At 41.7% G+C, this 19,651-nt stretch overlaps 1 protein-coding gene and 1 long non-coding RNA gene across 40 annotated transcripts in view; one reads left to right on the top strand and one right to left on the bottom strand.

The window, feature by feature from the left end:
* The window catches only part of SORBS2 (sorbin and SH3 domain containing 2), a gene marked incomplete at its 3' end in the record, with an annotated part of 184,846 nt that overhangs the window by 161,219 nt on the left and 3,976 nt on the right, over window positions 1–19,651 (bottom strand). The window lies entirely within an intron of this gene.
* LOC308595207 lies at window positions 10,085–14,945 on the top strand. The gene is made up of 3 exons (XR_014011916.1): window positions 10,085–10,299; window positions 11,538–11,729; window positions 13,759–14,945. It is a non-coding gene; the product is annotated as an uncharacterized lncRNA (long non-coding RNA).

Here is a 19,651-nt window from a genome sequence, read left to right as displayed (position 1 = left end):
CTGCAACCACCATTTCCGTAGCGCTACTGAGAAAACAACATACCAGGAATGGGGAAGCTGTGACCCTTCAGATGTTCTTGAAAAGAAACTCCCATCAATCTCAACCAGCAAGGCCAATGGTTATTTATGATGTAAGTGCCTCATCATCTGGAGGGTCACAGGCTCCCCATCACTATCATATGATGTAATCGTGAATAGAAATATAATTTTGTTAGGAACAAGTTCAAAGCCAGACTTTTGCCCTTGGTATATGACTTCTTGGCCGAATGACACTGGTAGGCTATGACTGTAAAGTTTAACTACCTGAAGGTAGTGTTCCAGAGCAGTAAGAAAGAAACACAGACCTTTTTAACGCAACCACAGAACTTCTGGATGTACTTGACTATTCCTAAATCACCTGTTTGGATAGCATCCATCATATAGCTTAGTCACCTGGTGGCAATGGACTTAGCTATATCTGGATGGTGTCAAGGAGTTTCCTTGTTATCTATTGGGGGTAGGGGACCAAACCCTACAAATTAATATATGGTAAGATTTTGATTATTTGCAATATTGAAGGGAAGATTGCAGGCCAGTGGAAAAGTACAGGCTAAGATTCCTTTCCAAGCCAGTACCTCACGTGGGATAGAGGCATTAACATGACAAAAAGGTTTGATGGCCCATGTAGGAAGAATCTTGGGCCTGGGCAGATAGAGGTTGCCATGGTGGTGGGGTGTGTATTTCAAGTGACAGGAAAAAAAGAGAGACTTTAGAGCAAGGTGTGCTGAGAAGAGGGAGAAAAAAAGACTGGGATCCATCTTGAGCAGGCTGGCTGAAGGCTGGGAGAGATGCCTTTAACTCCAGTGCTGCACTGCTGTGAGGAACAAGCCCCTCTTGCTGTAAGATTCAGACTCCCTCCATGCAGACTGAAGGTGTAAATATATGAATAAATCATATTTCTTAAAGCTAAGACAGTCTCTGCCGTTTCTCCATTCTCCAAAGAAACACAGATTGCTTTGGGTGAGTGCCAGGAACCCCCTGGAATCTTACTACCACTTGGCAGAGAGTTGGGCTGGGACCCAACTTCCGTAACATCCTGATACATTCTTGTTTAAGAAAAATAATAAAGTTATTTTCTATTTTTCAGACTGGTGTCATCTGAACCTTCCATGACAACCTTCATTTCTTAATATATTTTTCCCAAATATGCAAACGCCTTCTCCCCCTTGCATGTATTTATTAAATTGCATGGAAGCATTGAATTAAAGAATTTGACCAATAATAACTATTTTCCCCTGAGAAAAAATATTGGTGGGTATCCACAGATGCCATGGGAACCGTCTACCAAAGCAGTCATCTATAGCATGTTTTCACTCCTGTAATTTCCTTGAATACATGTCTGAGGGTGGGGTAACAATCAGGGGACCCCAATAGATCTTTTCTGTAGGGACAGTTTTGATAGATGAGATGAGGTTAGCTGGCCCAATGAACACTTTCATTTCTCTTCTCAGATGGTAAGGTGCTAAGCTGTGGGAAGCTTTGAAGTTGCAGATTAGGTTGCTGACAGGTGGACTGATCCCCACTTTCAAAGGCATCCTTCCTTAGACAGAAGGCTGCCCAACTGATTATGCTGTCATCTCTCTCCTCCTCAGCTTGAGTAGAGGATGGGTGCAAGTTTGGTCCAGAGGTACCTCACCTATAGTTTAGCACTCTGGCTCCCTTTCTCCTGTCCTCTGTCTCTCATCCAGACAAGCACAACAGAGGTTTTCCCTATTGGGAAGGAATGCTGAATGCTCTATTAAGTACCTTCTGCATCCACTTATTTGGCTTCACACTCAAAGCTGTGGGTGATAAGAAAAGGAGCAGATGTCGGGAAATCACAAAAGCTTATTCTACTTAGCAATGGGAAGGACGATTTGTTTCAAAGGACATATTCAAGGAATCTGGACATTTGTTACCATAACTAAGGCACAATGAACAATAAGGTGGCCAACCTGTTTCTCAAATGCATTACTTCAGACTGCCAATGATAGCTCACAATATCAAATACTCCTCTATATGTAAAATCCTTGCACACAGAAAAGTAGATACCAGGGAGGATTCTAGTGAAGCTATCTGTCTTGACATATCAGTTTTCCATGTGCAGGGAAAGCATACCAATCAATAAATAAATTCCCTCATCTAAGTAGAACAGTTCAGAAAACAGGTCAGTTGCCTTGTCTACTATTTGTGAGAACTAGGCCTCAGAGTAAAAGGGAGATCATTTTGCCATCTTGCAGAAAAGCATCCATTGTTCCCTCTGAAAAGGAATGTCAAAGTCCGGGTAGAGGATCAGGGCTGTGTAGAATACCTAGTAAATATTGTGTTAAGTCAGTATTTGCACATTTGGATCTTAAATGTAAAATCAGGAAGTCTAAAAAAAGTCATCTAACTGCAAGCAACCGTGTTCAGGCTATAAACGTGGCATGGGACACCTAAAAATGAGCTTTTATTATAAACCCAGAAGGCAGCGCCAGGCTAACAATGCCTTAGAGGCAATTCAGAAAGATGGATCAAAGTAAGAGATGACTGGCTATTCCTGCTAGTGACCCAAAAAGGACAAAGGAGAGAAGAAAAGATAGGTGCGAGGTGACAAGGATTATATACGAGCCATTCAGAACTACAAAATGTTTTGTGTGCTGCAGTGTGTGCTGCCAATGAAAAGAAATCACATAGGCTGTCAAATTTCAGAGGGATAGACATCCAAGTGTGTTCAGGGTGAATTTTAGAAATCAAGCTCTGCTGGGCTACAAACTCATACATCCACGCTGTCCTCATTTTTCTGGTACCCATCCCTTCTAAATCACTGCGGCTATTTTACAATTGAGGGGCGGCTTTATGTTGTTTATGCGTGCACATGTGCACTAGCCACAACTCGCTTTGGGCCAAACTGCACATTACATTATTCACACTGAGCAGAGGGCATCGTGCTTAAAATCATGCTCGCATTCCAGGTAGCCCCCACCCAACAATTTCCTGTAAATCAAACAGCCCCAAGGTGGCCTGAGACATTTTGAATGCTGAGGCCAAATATCCCACTGACAGCCCTGCAAGGGCTTCACCTCAACGACAAATACTTCAAGCGTATCTGGAACGCCTCCCTCTCACAGGAAGCAGCAGTACATTTTTATTGGCAAGTTCTACATGCTACCATTCGGTTAACAATGCCACTGATATATATGGAGGCATTCTTCATGAGCAGAGTTACTGCTTTTGGGGAGAAATGGGACAAGACAAAAATTGGCCTTCCAGAGCACAGACAAACAATGTGGCGATGGGACTTTTCTTCTTGTAAATTAGACGGAATGAAATTCAAATGAATGCTTTCTTCGTGTTAACGTAAAGTGTTGTAAGTTATCATCTAAACTGGAGAAACTCATCACTCAGAAGCAATACTCTTTCCTGATAAAGGAAATATGTGTTATCTCTTCTTAATGTATATTCAGCTGTTAAGTCAGTGACCACACCACTGCAAAATTAAGAAAACTCCATACCCTCCAATAGTTCTCTATTAAAATAGGGATATCCCATTCCATAATGATAATTTTACTATTTATACTCCACACATCCTACTGAGTTGCCCCAGCCACTCTGGGCAGCTTCCAACATATATAAAAACATTAAGCATTAAAAAACCACTTCCCTATACAAGATTGGCTTCCAATGGCTCAGGGGTCGGATAACTCCATACCCTCCAACATTTCTCCAATGAAAATAGGACATCCTAAGGAAAAGTGGGATCAAATCAGAAACTGGGATGGCTTCGCTAAATCAGGGATGTCCCTGGAAAATAGGAACACTAGGAGGATCTGGAATTCTACTGGGGGAAAGTCAACAAACATTCTGTGTTCTCTAGCCTTTAAAAGCCCAAAGCTTTAGCTTATATATTTTTTATTTGGTATGTATCCACAGATATGCAATTTTATGCACAGTTTTACTGTCAGCTAACCTGAGGTTGTAATGACTCCAGTCCAAAGCCAGGCAGGACCACTGTTATCAGTGGGCTTATAATATGTATAAGGAACTATCATAGTGCAGAAACTTAGTTCAAAACAATTTCTCTTCTGGCTAGGTGCTGAATATAGCAGGTGGAATCTTCATGCATGTGGAAGCATGCAAGTCATCTGAAAACAGTCCATAAGGAACATATAAAGCTCAATGATGTCAGTGGGACTACTGATGAGTTTATCTATACAGTTGCATCTTTATGTTGAAAGGCCTATCAAACTTGGGGCATTCTTCACACATATCTTTCTAAGGAATCTTTGCTGTATAGGCTAGACAAGATCCCATTACTTAGGTCATTATTTTCACAGGATATATTTTAGAAGACCCTTGAATGTAGTTAATCTTACCTGCACCACCTGGTGTATGTTGTGTGTGTTTTGCAAACTTCCATACCTATAGGTATGCAATAGGTAGTTGACAGCAAGGGGTGAAATATTTCGGTCCTACCTCAGTGGCACTGGTTAATCATTAATACACCATTTTAATTCCAAAACAATCACAGCCAACACCAATCTAGCTGCAACTGATTAATTCTGGACAGGAACATGCACAGATCTCGTCAAATGTCTTCATTTGAGCATAGCTTCACATATATCACCACATATGCTTCTGGTTTCCTCAGTTAACTCACAGTCAACAATTAATTTTGTAGTATGCTAAGATAATGTGTTATGCATCCACGGAGCAACCTTATCCTTAGATTATGCCCTGATTCTAACATTATGCTGCTATTTACAGCCTGAGCAGTATATACCAAGTCTGAGAGATGTGATCTTTGCAGGACAAGACTCAAATTTCACTTCCGTCACAAACCCTATCAAATGGCCTTATGCGAGTCACTGTTCTATCAACTTTTCACATCCTCATCTGCAATATGGAGAGAATATGGCTGACAGGACTTCAAGAGACTGATGTCCTACTTCAGACTTATTTCTGAATGAGCCACATCTTTGTTGCCACTTACTCCCCCTCTCCCCGGTCACTTTCTTTTCCTTACTGCAGTACTACCTATTTGGCCAATTCAGTTTGCCATGATACCCAAGGTGGAAAGCTGTAGTTTGAGTGCTCCTTACAAACTTGAATGGCAAACAAATATTTCAATGTATTTAATTTACTTGTATTATTAATACATTTATGGCTCACCTTTCCTCCAAAGAGGGCTCAGGGTGATAGGTGTGAATCTCCCCCTCCTCATTCCATCCTCACAACGACCATATGAAGTCATTTACACTGAGATAAACTGACTGGTCCAAGGTCACTTAGTGAGCCCCGTGGCTGAGTGGGGATTTGAACCCTGGTCTCCCAGGTCCTAGTCAGGCACTCTAACCACTACAGCATATTGAACCACTGAAACAGGCCCATGCATTTTTGAAGAAATGAAATGTGATTTTTAAAAAGAGAGAAAGACTGTGTCAAGCAAGATCACTCCTACCCCAAACCACACTGATGAAGAATGAAACTGAGCTGTTTCCCATAATTTCAGAAATACTATATTTTTTGCTCTATAAGACTCACTTTTTCCCTTCTAAAAAGTAAGGGGAAATGTGTGCACGTCTTATGGAGCGAATGCAGGCTGCACAGCTATCCCAGAAGCCAGAACAGCAAGCAGGACCGCTGCTTTCACTGTGCAACAATCCCTCTTGTTCTTCTGGCTTCTGAAATTCAGAATATTTTTTTTCCTTGTTTTCCTCCTCCAAAAACTAGGTGCGTCTTATGGTCTGGTGCATCTTATAAAGCGAAAAATATGGTGCTTTTGTTTATTTTCTGCGCTACTCCAAGTTCAGAAGCGTGCCTTGCTACTGCAGTGCCAGTAGGTCCTGGGAAATTCCAAGGGCCACTCATACTCTAGAAAGAAAAGTGGGGTCTGAACTTGGTCCTTTCTTTCTTTTCATGTCTGGGGCATACCTGTTCTGCCACCCAGTAAATGGAGAGGGAATGGAAGAGGAGGTTTCAGGGATTGGGGTGACTGGCTGGCTGGAACAGCCAGAAGTTATTCTCTAGCTTGGATTTTAATTTGAGCTAGAGAGTTATGTTGAGCTTGCATCAGAAGCTTCTCAGAGAGCCTGGGATACCTCGCTTGCACCTGTAAAATGCTCCTTCAGTAGCAATGTTATTTAACAGTTAATAACACATAACCGGGCAAATCAGCATATAAACCAAACAGAAGCCTATTGTTTAATGAGACACCTGAACGTGCTGCCAAACAATTGCTCCTTAATTCTAACAAGGTCAATTCTCTTTACATGCATTGTATTTTTAAAATACTGTAAATAAATAAGAGAGACTAAGAATGTGATGCAATCAGCTCTCTGCCACACAGCAGAATGGATCAGAGAAACAGAACATCTCTTCCCAAGCAAACCGTTCACTATCTTAAAACTTAGGCAGTGTGAAGATGGGCAGACTTTGTATTAAAAGTGAGTCCTGGGGGTTGCCCTATAGCCTAGAATTTATAGCATCACACTCAAGTGTAACTAAGAAACGGAATACAAGGCAGGACACCCCATTTTTTCTCACGAGATCTCGGTGGCCATTTTGGGTGAGAGTGAGGTGCAGGCCGTGTGACTCTCCCAGCAGCATGTCTTGGAAGACGTGCACCCCAGTTTTGACTATGCAGAAAAGTGTGGGCTCATTTTTAATCATTCTCATTAAGATGGATGAGGCAAATCCAAACAGCTGCTGTTTGCAGAGGTGGGGAGACAAAACTTGCTGCTCCCCTATGTATGGTCAGTTTAACTGCTGTATATTTTACATTCTCACATATATGACCTAAAGGCTGCCATTCATAGTTATGGTGAAATGCTACACTGGGAGATACCAGTCCATCTTAATGAGAATAAATTAGCCTCAGAAACTCCAGGGAGAGCAATTGCAAAAGCAGGCATAGGGAACCTGTGACCCTCCAGATATTTTTCAGCACCCATCACCCCTGACCATTGGGCCATGCAGACTGATGGGAGTTGTAGTCAAACAACATCTAGAGGGTCAGAGGTTCTCTGCCCCTGCTATAGTTCTGCTATGAGATCACTGCAATAGGCAAACCCTCTCTTTGCCCTTGGGTCATTATAAGAATGCATTCTTACCTTACAGGCCTCAGCAGTGGCGTAGCGTGGGGGGTGCAGGGGGGGCCAGCCGCACCGGGCGCAACATCGGGGGGGGGGGCGCTCGCATTCGCAGCTCTCTGCCCCTACCTGGCTCACTCACTCTCTCTCACTGCAGTGCTGGCTGTGCCCCGGGTGCTGACAACCCACACTACGCCACTGGGCCTCAGAACTAGACAGCCAGGAATTACTTTGCTTCATAGAATCATTGACTCATAGAGTTGGAATAGACCACAAGGGCCATCGAGTCCAACCCCCTGCCAAGCAGGAAACACCATCAGAGCACTCCTGACATATGGTTGTCAAGCCTCTGCTTAAAGACCTCCAAAGAAGGAGACTCCACCACACTCCTTGGCAGCAAATTCCAGTGTCGAACTGCTCTTACTGTCAGGAAGTTCTTCCTAATGTTTAGGTGGAATCTTCTTTCTTGTAGTTTGGATCCATTGCTCCGTGTCCGCTTCTCTGGAGAGGCAGAAAACAACCTTTCTCCCTCCTCTATATGACATCCTTTTATATATTTGAACATGGCTATCATATCACCCCTTAACCTCCTCTTCTCCAGGCTAAACATGCCCAGCTCCCTTAGCCGTTCCTCATAAGGCACCCATCACCCCTTATGACTCAAGAGCATCTTGAAGCATCTGGATGGCTGCTAAGAAAGCAGAATACTGGCTGAGTTAGACCTCTGTCTCATCCAGAAAGGCACTGCTTATAGTCTCTCATAAACATAATTTTGCTATTAACTAAATGGCTCTGCTGGATTTATTCTTTAGAAACCAATAAATGCCACTAGTAAAACTGCTCCCTTTTCTACAAATAGCCCAACAATTCTGCTAAGGAAAGTTCAGTGTTACTTGTGCATTTCTAATGGATGGATGTGGGCCAGCCAAGTTAAAGCTTTTAAAAAGGGAAGATTTTTTTTTTAAAAAAAGTGGGAAGTATCAGTTTGCAAGTATCAGAGATAATGAATTAGGGGAAAAGTCTCAGTGCATCATCCAGAGAATTAAACACAAAATGGAAGCCTTTACAATTAGGACCAAGAGAGAAACAACATTCTTTTAACTAGAAATATCTCACACTGCCAGTCTGTTAGAAATTGAACTGGCAACCTGGAAAATGAGCTTAAGCAAAATCAGATTGGAAGAGATCAGGCTGTAGGGATTCCTTAAAGTACAGAGGCAGGAGAACCTGTCACATCTATTCTAATTAGTGGATTAGGAAACAGCAGTGAATTAACTCTATATACCAATCTTCACTAAGGGATGACACAGTTGTCAAAGGAAGGCAATTGCTACAGAATGCATTTGCTCACTATTATGAGGGCTGTTGTGAAGATCCAAGTAATGAATTATGCTTTGTTATTACACATGGACAATGTGAAGCCTTGCAGATGGCACAATATAAAGATGCTCCAGTTCCAGTCTTGAGGAACTTATGAAGCAGCAAAAGGAATCATAACACACATCACAGTAAGAAGAGCAAGCGATAACAGTATCACAGTATCATTGATATATTCCAAGTGACAGTTTAGGGTGTTGAAACGGCAGAAAATGCAGCAGTGCCAAACCTGAGGCTGTTCCTGTCCCACCCCCCTGCAGTTCTTGAAAAACATTCTCCCCTGAATTTTTTGCTGCTCTTCAAAACTTTTCGGTGGGTGGGAAGTTACCACTTTCCTTACTAGGTCTCAATGAGCCCTAATGAGACCTCTCATCAGCAAGAAGAGCCAGTGTAAAGCTGAAGAAAGCATCCTTGCACAGTTTCCCACCCTCCACACTTCCTCAGGACCTACAGGATCATGCACAACATGGGAATGCAGGAGGAATTCAGTGAGACATGATCTTAGCTCAAGTGGTAAACATATGAGACTCTTAATCTTAGAGTCATGGTTTTGAGCCCCACATTGGGCAAAAAGATCCCTGCATTGTAAGGGGCTGGAGGACCCTTGTGGTCCCTCCCAATTCTATGATTCTACGAAGTGGACACACCTGGCCACTCCTGGTTAATGTCGGGTTTTGAGGCAGGAGTGCACTTGGGAATCGGCACTTTATCATTTTCCTATTCCCATCCCATACAGGTATCCCCACATTTGCATACAACCACAAATACGCATGGCGCTGGGAAATAAATAGAACCACACCAAGAAATGGCAGGAGAGAGCTAGAGTGTCCTCGTGGCTCACAAGGAGACCCTCTCCGGAGCCCAAAGGGTATGTTGGTGAGGGAGGAAGAAGCCCCAAAGAGACAGGAGGCACAGCAGGACTTTGTTTAGGTTGCTCAGCCTTCCCACCTATCAGCTGATACATGAAGAGCATCTTCCAACCTCCAGCAGACCCCAGAGTTTCAACTCTAGTTATTTTGTTCTGAACTGAAGAGACAGTGGGAGAGAACACTGGAGATCGGGGGGGGGGGGAATAAGCATTTAGAGGGTGCTCTCCAAATATGCGGTTTTTGTTTATGCGCAGGACCCTTCAGAATGTAAACCCAATTTTAACAGTGGGGTTAAATACACACACCTGTATTTCCTGTATTTGTATATGATTTGGTCTGAGGGCTGTCTGCCAGTCTTCTCTTGTTTTTTGGCTGCAGGAAGGTGATTGTATCGCTAACATTTCAGCACAGCTCTAGCCCAGATTTAGAGAACCTGTGGCCTTCCTATTACCCCTAGCTGTGGCGGTCGGAGTTTATGGGAGTACAACCCTACTCCTACCAAAACTCAACTCCAAATTATTTTGGGCTTTGGGAACTCAGAAAGGACAAGCCATTACATATATTTAAGAAGTTGCACTTGGGATGAAGACAGATGCACCATAAAAAGAAAAGTCAGTGCCTTCTTCAGTCAAGTGGTAAACCTGACTCTGCAACTGAACTAATGGAGCTTATCTGGACTGAGGGGGAGTAAAGACTTAGCCCTTGCCTTAGCCAAATACAGACAGTACAGGATGTTCCTGAGCTAACTGACTGCCCCAAAGCCAAGAGCATATGTTGTAGTTACTGCTGTTTTGAAAAACAACCCCCCGAAACACTGAATATTTAAAATAGGAGCATAATTAATCAATGATAATTGTAATCTCTTACCTGGAATTAAATTATCTATTTCACCACAGCTTTGGATGCCAGCTTTGAGGACTGCCAACCAGACAGACACACGTGTCACATATGAAAATCCCTGCCAGGTGAGTTTGGGTTGATACCCTCATATTAGGAATATTCAGGCGAATTATAAAAAAATGTTGCCCAGGTTTTAGGGACTTAGATGAAGTTGGTTGATAAATACTTTTTTTTGGTTTTGTGGTTATTTTATGTTTTTAATAGTATTGTTAGGTAAACCTTTAAGATATTAGCTGCCGTTCGGAGGAAGGGCAGGGTATAACAATGATGTAATAAATCCTATATAATAAATATGATAAAGACACACACATATGCAATCTGCATGTATATAATACACCCATATAAATATGCACAGTATGTATATATGTGTATGCGACACAGAAAAATTAACTCTAAACTGAGCAAGAATTTCAATGAAAGGTACCTTGACTTGAAGTCCAATCAAACACTGCAAGCGGGGGGAGGGGTGGGGATTGTATTTTGAGTGTTTAATCCAGATCTAGAAAACAGCACATCCAATGGTGAAAGCAAATTATGCAGCCACATAATTAAGAAAGCTGAAAACTGTTGTGTGTGACACGGCCCCCACCCACTTGACAAGAATAAGGTTGTGTAATTTCACTCATGGTTTGAACCAAGATTCTCTCATCTGGCACTGAGTATAGTATATATGAGAGAGACTTATCCACATGCACCTGTACTCACATGTAGCCCTTTAACTTAACAAATAACATGGGGCAGGGGTAAAGAAACAATACAATAATTCAAATGCTGAGGTCGCTTTTTGTTGGCAAATAAACATATTTAATATTTGGTATGTTATCATGTGCTACTTCAGCTTTTTGCAGGCAAAAGAGAGAAAGAGGAGATGGATATTGTTTGCCACTGAAGTTCTCCTCAGAGTACCACTGATGGGAGTGCAGGTTGTGTTTGTTTCAAGCAATTGTGGGAAGTATATTTTGCTTTTTTGTGGCTGAGGAAAGATAAGTGGATGTTGAGACCACAAGAGGAGATTAGGGATTCTATGCTTGTACTGCTAATAAATCACACTCTGCCCACTGATTTGCAAGACCAAATTACATCTCAGAAACTCTGGGGAGCTAACATTGGGTGGAAGGAGGTGATGATTGCCTGCACGGTCAGTGCTTAGAAAAGTCTAATGCGAATAATCTGAACAGGACATTGGAGCGCTTTTCTGAGTAACTGGGAGTGCAACTGGCAGTTTTTGCCTGCACCATTTGGTACACTGGAAGCCTGTAATCCTGTGGGGAGGTGTCCATTATTAAATTCCTTCCCATATCAGAACAGATCTTCCTGGGACACTAGAGCAATGATGGCCAAATCAACAATGAACACACACTATGAACTCCTACATGACTGGACTTCCAACATTATCGCAATTCATTAGAAGGAGACATACTACCGTGGCTCCCGCTCTGCTAAAGGCAGCATCAGCTAGCATCCTACATTTCTACACATTTCTTAAAGAGTGCAGGTAAGCTATGCTAGACTCACTGCACGGCCAGAACTTGCAAATAACTTGTTCTCTATATAGCTGGAATTCTGCTACATAGGCAGTAGAAGATGATTTGTTCTTACTAAATAGAAGCATTTAAGCAGTGAAAATACAACTGTCTAGTTCCACCCTTAGAAAGGGTAACAAAATTACTTAGTTAGATACTTGGTGTGATTCAATAAAAGAGAGGAACCTTTTTTGATGACTAGTGAAGATGCTGAATGGCAAAACGTAAGCATAACAGCAGAAGTGGATAGCATGATGGGGCAGCATAGATCAGCAGGACATAGTTGCAGAGCATCATCAGACAGGGAAAGATAACAATCCCTTGGATTTAAAACATTTCACCCGAGTTGTGGAGATTATCACTTCCAACCATCTTTTTTTTTGTATTCCTTCCGGGAATGTGACCTGTCACTGCTTTTCTTCCTAGAAAAAATGTGCTCTACTCACCATGAAATTGTAACAGTAAGTGCCACACTTATTAACAACAAAAAAGAGGTCTGGGTACTGCATACCTTTGAGTACCCCCTGACAAAGCACTGTGACGTGTCCTTTCAATGCATCCACACCCATCACAACTGGTATGAAATTTAACAGTGAACTGAAACTCCCTTCCCATTTTTTCAGTCTCGTTTGTTATCTCCATACTCCTCCCTGCAAGGGGAAGGTTTTCATTTGCTTTTTTGAGAGCACAAGGAAGAGAGATTTCTGTTAAATTCAGTGTGTGTGTTTGGCTTACCTAACTGTAAGGGGACAAGGCTGAGGTTTCTTCCCCTCACCCCCACTTTTTACACTTTAAGAAAAAAGTCTGCATTTTGTCATGTCACTATCACGACCCAGTGTTGCATTGTACAGGTGCACAAATAAGAAACTGATATGTGGCTCTGTTGCAGTTGCCCTGTGGAGAATTCATATGAAATGACCACACTGCAAATGCTTGCCCAAAACACATGAAATGGTAAACAGGTTAAAATCTGTTGTGTTTTTGTTTAGATGTGGTTTTTTAACCTGGGTTCAGACTTATAATTAAATGAGAATTTTACCTACCAAAGAGCAACACAGCCTGCAGATCTCTTCATTTAAGGAAGAGTTTATCTTACGTAGCAAAGTTCTGAAATAGCACAACTTGAAGATGTTCAAGGATGACTTTCGTGACATGTTTATTTATCCCCTCAAAATTTTAACCTGCAATGACAAACGTGCCCCACCCACTAACAAACATTAAATGGAAACCTGCACTTTTGCTCAGAGATTCAAAACTAGTTTAAATGGCATTGAATCATTTCCAAATCCTCAAGTGACCATTTTAAATAGCTGAAATAAGTTCCAGCCACTGAACTCAATGGCTGGGTCTCCATATTCACTATGGCCAACTCTCTCTCTCCCCCCCCCCATTACAAAGGGGCAGAGGATAAGGTTGGCATTTGTTCTTCATTTGGTTGCCTTTTTGCAAGGTTCCAGAGGGTTTTCATGGGTATTTTTATCACTTTGGGGGCAAAAAGTCTGTGGTTGGGAAATCTCCCCAGAGGAATCAATGGAAATTTTTGACTCATTATGCAAATGCTTGCCTAACAAATGATTTTCTGGATAAGGCTTTGAGCTCAGCTAGTGAGACCTGCATGCATACCTGTTCCACAACAGTTGCACTGTTGGGGGAACAATTCAGAACTGGTGGTTACTTTTTAAGCCTTAAATGGCTTAGATTTGGAATAATTGACTGCAATCCCCCTCCTGCTCATAGCTGAGGCACCATTGGTTGGGGGCAAGAGGCCATTTCTGTGGTTTCCTCCAGATTATGGAATAGTAGCTAGAGCCCTTTCAGCCTTCCAATTGTTTACCGCCCAGTTAAACCTTCCAGCAGGCATTTGTCTGCAGGACAGAAACTTTTTACAAATTTGGTAGACCCTCATTTTAGAATATTTTTTGCTGCTGAACCTGCATCCATCATATGTTGCTGCTTTATGTATTTTATTTGATTGTTTTATTCACTGCTTTTTTTATCTAGAAAAATAGGTACCAGTACTCACCATGAAGTTGTTACAGTAAGTGCAACACTTTTTAACAACAAAACAACAACAACAACAGAAAAGGTGCCGGTACTGCATATTCTTGAGTACCCCCTGGAAAAAAACCCACGCTGGTTTTATTGAAAGCCACATCAATTGATGCAAATTCCACCAAAGGCTGGGGCGTATTTGTAAAAAAGAAAAAAAGATCATACTGTGAAGAAAACCAAATGCAAGAAGTATATAAGTTAAAAAAGAGAAATATTGTGCCTATTTAACTACAGTGTCCTATTACCACTGAATTTGACCTGCACATCAATTTAAGAAATAATTCCTGATGAAAGCAACTGTTAAAGCCAACTAGCTGATTTTGTAAACGCACACAGCAGTCTTTAGACGATGTATATCAATGCACTCACTTTTTAGGAAACTTTCTAAAATATATTTAATTGACTTCAAAGCAGCATCTGCTGCATTTAAATCAGGAGTTAATTTTAAGCTCTCTAGACATCCAAGTCTTACTGTCATAAGAATGCAATATTGTATTTTACAGCAGTTAACTTACTATGCTTCCCCCCCCCATGCTTCACCATACAACTAGACTGTATTTCATGCTGACATGTGCTGCGTGAACAGGTGCAGACTTCAACAGAAATTTCTCCTAGGGCTAGTAGTCCTGAGAATACTGTATGTGTCTTGAATCTTGGAATTGTGTGTAAGCAAAACCATAAATCAGCTACCAGACGTCTCTGTGAATCAGATGTTGTGTCGGTTCAAAACACGTGCAACTGTACAGCTATGCAAAATGGGAATTAAAACTCTCTCTTGTGCTTGTTTAAAGATGGGATAGAAATCTCCATTGCAGGTCAAGTTACATGATACCCTATCTGTAAACTGACTCCTAAAGAAAAGAGCTCTTCCAAAGAACTGTGTGCGCCAAAGTATGTCAAAGCTATGGTCTTAGAAGACTGACTTATTTATGGTCAAATTGTCATTCATTCATTTTGTAGGTCAACAGAGGCACACTTCTTTTGGGTGCTTTCCTCCCACTATGCCCCATGAATTCACACAGTTATCATTACACTCTTTTAAAACTGTTATACCATGGATTGACAATAAAATGAAATCATACAGCTGATGAGGGGGAATAGTTTCTGCTATCAGTGGAGAAATGAAAGGTGCAGCCTATACAATATTTTTCACTCTTCTGAGGAGGATGGAGACTATTAGCTTTCCTAAAGACATGTCAGGGCAGTGAGGAAGTAGGGCTCCCAAACAGAATACAGTGGTACCTCAGGTTACATACGCTTCAGGTTACAGACTCCGCTAACCCAGAAATAGTGCTTCAGGTTAAGAACTTTGCTTCAGGATGAGAACAGAAATCGTGCTCCGGCGGCATGGCAGTAGCAGGAGGCCCCATTAGCTAAAGTGGTGCTTCAGGTTAAGAACAGTTTCAGGTTAAGTACGGACCTCCGGAACAAATAAAGTACTTAACCAGAGGTACCACTGTACAGCAGCTCAGTCTCAAGACCAAGGAGTGAAGGCCAAGCCAGGTGGGCCGTTATTGGCTCATCAGGACACCCAACCCTTTTGGGCTTGAAAGCTGAAGCCATTTGCAGAAGTTGAACTGTAAAGCAAAAGATTCGGTTCACCATTCCTTTTGCATGCAATTAGCCCAAGTGATGCAGGGACTGTGGCACACTGGGCCCCAAAGTCCCAGATGTAAGACCCCCGCTAAGGCTCACAACAGGAGAAATATACACACTATCACAACTTTAGTCCCTACCTTTGCCAAGAATTCAGCAATCCTTTCAAATGATGAAGGTGGAAAACCAGTCTGTAGACTACATGGTTTCATACTGGGAATTATTCCTCTCTCCTAAAGGGTTCACATTCCCATCCCATGTGTATACTGGGCCTCCCAGTATTTATTCTGTGATAACCCTAAAACCCAAATCTAACCACAGTGTTTCTATCCTTACCTATTCTTACACATATCCCACTTGAATGATTCTCCACATGAGACCATATTCCTCGAATATTAAAACCAGATAATGATCAATGTAGTCAATATGCTGATGCTTCTGTCTCAATATATAGTATTTCTTTCAGACTCTGTAAACACACCCTTCCTCTGTTTAGCAAGAATTTAGAATTGTCTCAGATTTTCATTCCTCGAAATATTTAAAACGGATCCTGTTTTAAACTCCAAGGACTCAATCATCTATTCTGACCTTCAGTCATAGCTGTTATTTTCTCATAGCAAGCTATAGCTTCTATAAATTAACAGACCATCGATTGCTTTTACTGCTTTTATATGCCTGCAGGGCTTTGTTCCATTTCCCCCACTCTAGTATGAGCACTGCTGATATTGATTCTGTTTATTCTCTACAACACACTCTTTTTTGCTGTCCTCCTTCACTCAAGCATGTTGGTCTTAAGAACTCATTTATAGGGATACAAGATAAATTTTAAGCAGTTGTGATTTAAAGGAATCTTGATAGCAGATTAACAATCACAGGGTTTTTATTGAGATAACAGGGTGAATGCAGTATATCCCACACCTTTGACAACTCGGCAATTGAAGTGTCATATAAACACAATGCTTTTCTTTTAAACCTGAAAGGTAAACGACAACTGTACACACACAAAAATAATTTTTGTTCATAATTTTGCATAAAGTCTTGGGGAAGATCTTTCAGCAAAGCAATACTGAAATAAAAAGAATATGATCCAGCTTTTTCAAGTAGAATTTATTTTCCCATCAGATGAAACGTGTAACATTTGACTTGAAAACATCAAATCCACAGTTGCACCCAAATCAGTGCTTCTTTCTTGTTAAAAAGGTATACATAAGAACACTGTTCAGAAACAAGTTGTTTTTCAAATGAAAGAAAAAATTCAACAGTAAGAAGTTCAGCATGAACAGGAAAAAACATATTTGTTTTGGGTTTTCTTGATTTGTAGCTTTGTTGAATGTGACATATTACCTGTCAGGGCACAAGCAATTAAATAAGCAGTAGCAGTTCTATGAGAAGGCAAATTCTCCGACTGTCAATCATATCTCCACAGGAGGGAGTTCCATAATTAGGGAACTTCCAGGTGTTACCACCAAACAGGTAAGGCTTATTGGCATCACCACCAAGAGGCCTCCCACACTGTTCTCAAAGGCCATGTTGGGACATACTGGAAAACGTACTCCATCAAATATTTTGTCTCCCCTCCAAGATATTGGGTTTTGTTTTTATGTTTTTGTATTTCTGCAAGCTTTGGAATTCCCCCATTCCCCCCAGCCTGCCGATATATCATGTGTGGATTGGAAATATGTGCAATTTGGGCTACCTAAGAATCCACATTCAAAGGAGTTTGCTATTAGTATATATAATTACAGTAAGATTTTGCACTATTAGGAGACATTGGTTGATGACAAAAACCCTGAATCATACCCTCGAGTGAATTATGGGAATGCCTCCAACATAAATTTAAAATGTTCATGTTTACAGAGATCATATAGTAGTTTTTAAACATATATTTTCCAGCGCTGTTTACTTGATTTCTCAACACACTTTTGTGATTACTGTAAAAATACAGGCAGACTTAGTATGATCCACATGGTCCAAAGATATGGCTTTGACATCTGTCTGTCAACAGGGTCAGAATTTGAGCATGGCAATGAGTGGGACATCTTGCATGCCCATATCACAGGGATGGGAAACCTGTGACCCTTCAGGTGTTGATTGACTCCCATTAATCCCAGCCAGCATGGCAAATGGACGGAGATGGCAGGAATTATGCCCCAACAATATCTGGTGGGTCACAGATTCCCTATCCTTGACATATTGTATGCATTCCCATAATCAGTTGTATGAGAATCTGGGCAAATGGCAAATCCACTTAGATGAGCAGGTAAGTCAACAGAGACAGAAAAGAAACCACAACAGTGATAACATAAGCCAACTTCTTCATTTGCATTTGAGACCTGATGGAATGACAAGTCAAGCTGCGTCCCCCACTTCTGCTCGCTCTTCTCACCATGCAGCCAATATTTAATGAATACAGAACATGCAGAGTAAATGCTTTCACACATTTAATGTCATGTGTAGTTTGGTTCTCAGTAAAGAAGCCAAAAGCAAATTTGTAATCATAAATGGAGACAGTGTTCTCTTTCTGTGGCCTGGTAGCAAAACACTAAACATGTTAGCTTTAAATCTGTGTACTTTTTGAATGGGAATCTGTTTACGTTTTTATTTCATTCCATTTACTGCCTTAACTTAGAGCACAGCTTGTCTTGTTCATAAACCCTAGCAAAGCAGGAGACCAAGTGACAGAAGGAAGTATTACAAAACACAACAGCCATCCTCACACAAAAGAGCAATTGGAAAGACTGGAATATAAAGTAGTTCCTAGGCAGCCAATCATTCAGTCACCAACCAGATGATGACCTCATGTGCCTCCAGACCATAGGTGATACCCAACCAAGTCATACTCAAGAGTGAAATCAATGAACATCAGTCAAATCCCTTTCTTACAATGGATCAACCTTAGTATGACTAACACTGGATCTTACACCATATCCTGAGATCCGAATACTTTCTTTCCTGCACATTGTGTGACTTGAACTTGCTACAGAATAGTGCCATACTGCCAAAGCTGGGATATTTCATGTGATCATTTGCCTTATTCTTGCTTTCAGAGCTCTGTATATTCAGCTGCTAGAGACACACATCCAGTTTTCACTGCAGGTGGTAAACCTGTGTTACTACTTCAAGATTGCAGGGGTGGAAGGGGGGCTCAACATGACTGAATGCTCCTCCAATGCACATAAATTTCCTCCACCTTGAGAACTGGCATGTCAGGGAGATGTAGAGTTCTAGCATAGCCTTCTCAGCCTTTGCATGTGGGCTCTTTTTTATTTTTTTTGCTGTTGTTAGGGAGGTGCATGTGAAGATCCCACCTGCATTCTGATGGATTACAGCCAGGACAGATTTACAATCTCAGTGAAAAATAGGCCTTAGACAAATGTCTGTAAATTACTGTCCATTAAAATGAGCATATCGACAAACAAATATAGATTATAAGATTCATATACTTGTCAGTAAAGAACTGCTCCTGTAGGTTCTGCCTTTCTGTAACTTACAGGTGTACGAAAGCTGGACATGAATGGCATTCCATTAAATGTCAGTTTAGTGCCCTCCCACAACAAGTGCTGGACAATAGGGAACATCAAGTGAATTAATTAATGCAGATGACTATTTACCAATAGGCAGTTTACCAAGCTGGGCATGCAGCTGCATGATAAACTGGTCACCTGTATCATCTTGCTAACACTGCATTAAATATCTTTTGTTTCAGTGGCTTAAAGGTAAAGAGACCCCTGACCAGTAGGTTCAGTAGTGACAGACTCTGGGGTTGCGGCACTCATCTCGCTTTATTGGCTGAGGGAGCCGACATATAGCTTCTGGGTCATGTGGCCAGCATGACTAAGCTGCTCCTGGCAAACCAGAGCAGCACACGGAAAAACCATTTACCTTCCCGCTGGAGCGGTACCTATTTATCTTCTTGCACTTTGCCGTGCTTTCGAACTGCTAGGTTGGCAGGAGCAGGGACCGAGCAACAGGAGCTCACCCCGTTGCGGGGATTCAAATCACCGACCTGTTCGGCAAGTCCTAGGCTCTGTGGTTTAACCCACAGCGCCACCCGCATCGGTTTCAGTGGTTTACGGTTGTACCATGGGGATGGTGAATATGTGGACCTCCAGATACTATTAGGACTGAAACCTCTATCATTCCTGACTACCAACCAGGCAACATCTGGAGAACCACAGGTTCCCCCACTCCTGAAGTACACTCCTGAGTGCCCAGAGAAACTATTTCCCCCCAAATGTGTGAAGGA

The sequence above is a fragment of the Podarcis bocagei genome (assembly GCF_964188305.1).
Source record: "Podarcis bocagei genome assembly, chromosome: 9".
In the NCBI taxonomy this organism is placed as follows: domain Eukaryota; kingdom Metazoa; phylum Chordata; class Lepidosauria; order Squamata; family Lacertidae; genus Podarcis; species Podarcis bocagei.
The sequence above is the reverse complement of the archived record's forward strand: the minus strand, read 5'-3'. Positions and strand labels throughout refer to the sequence as shown.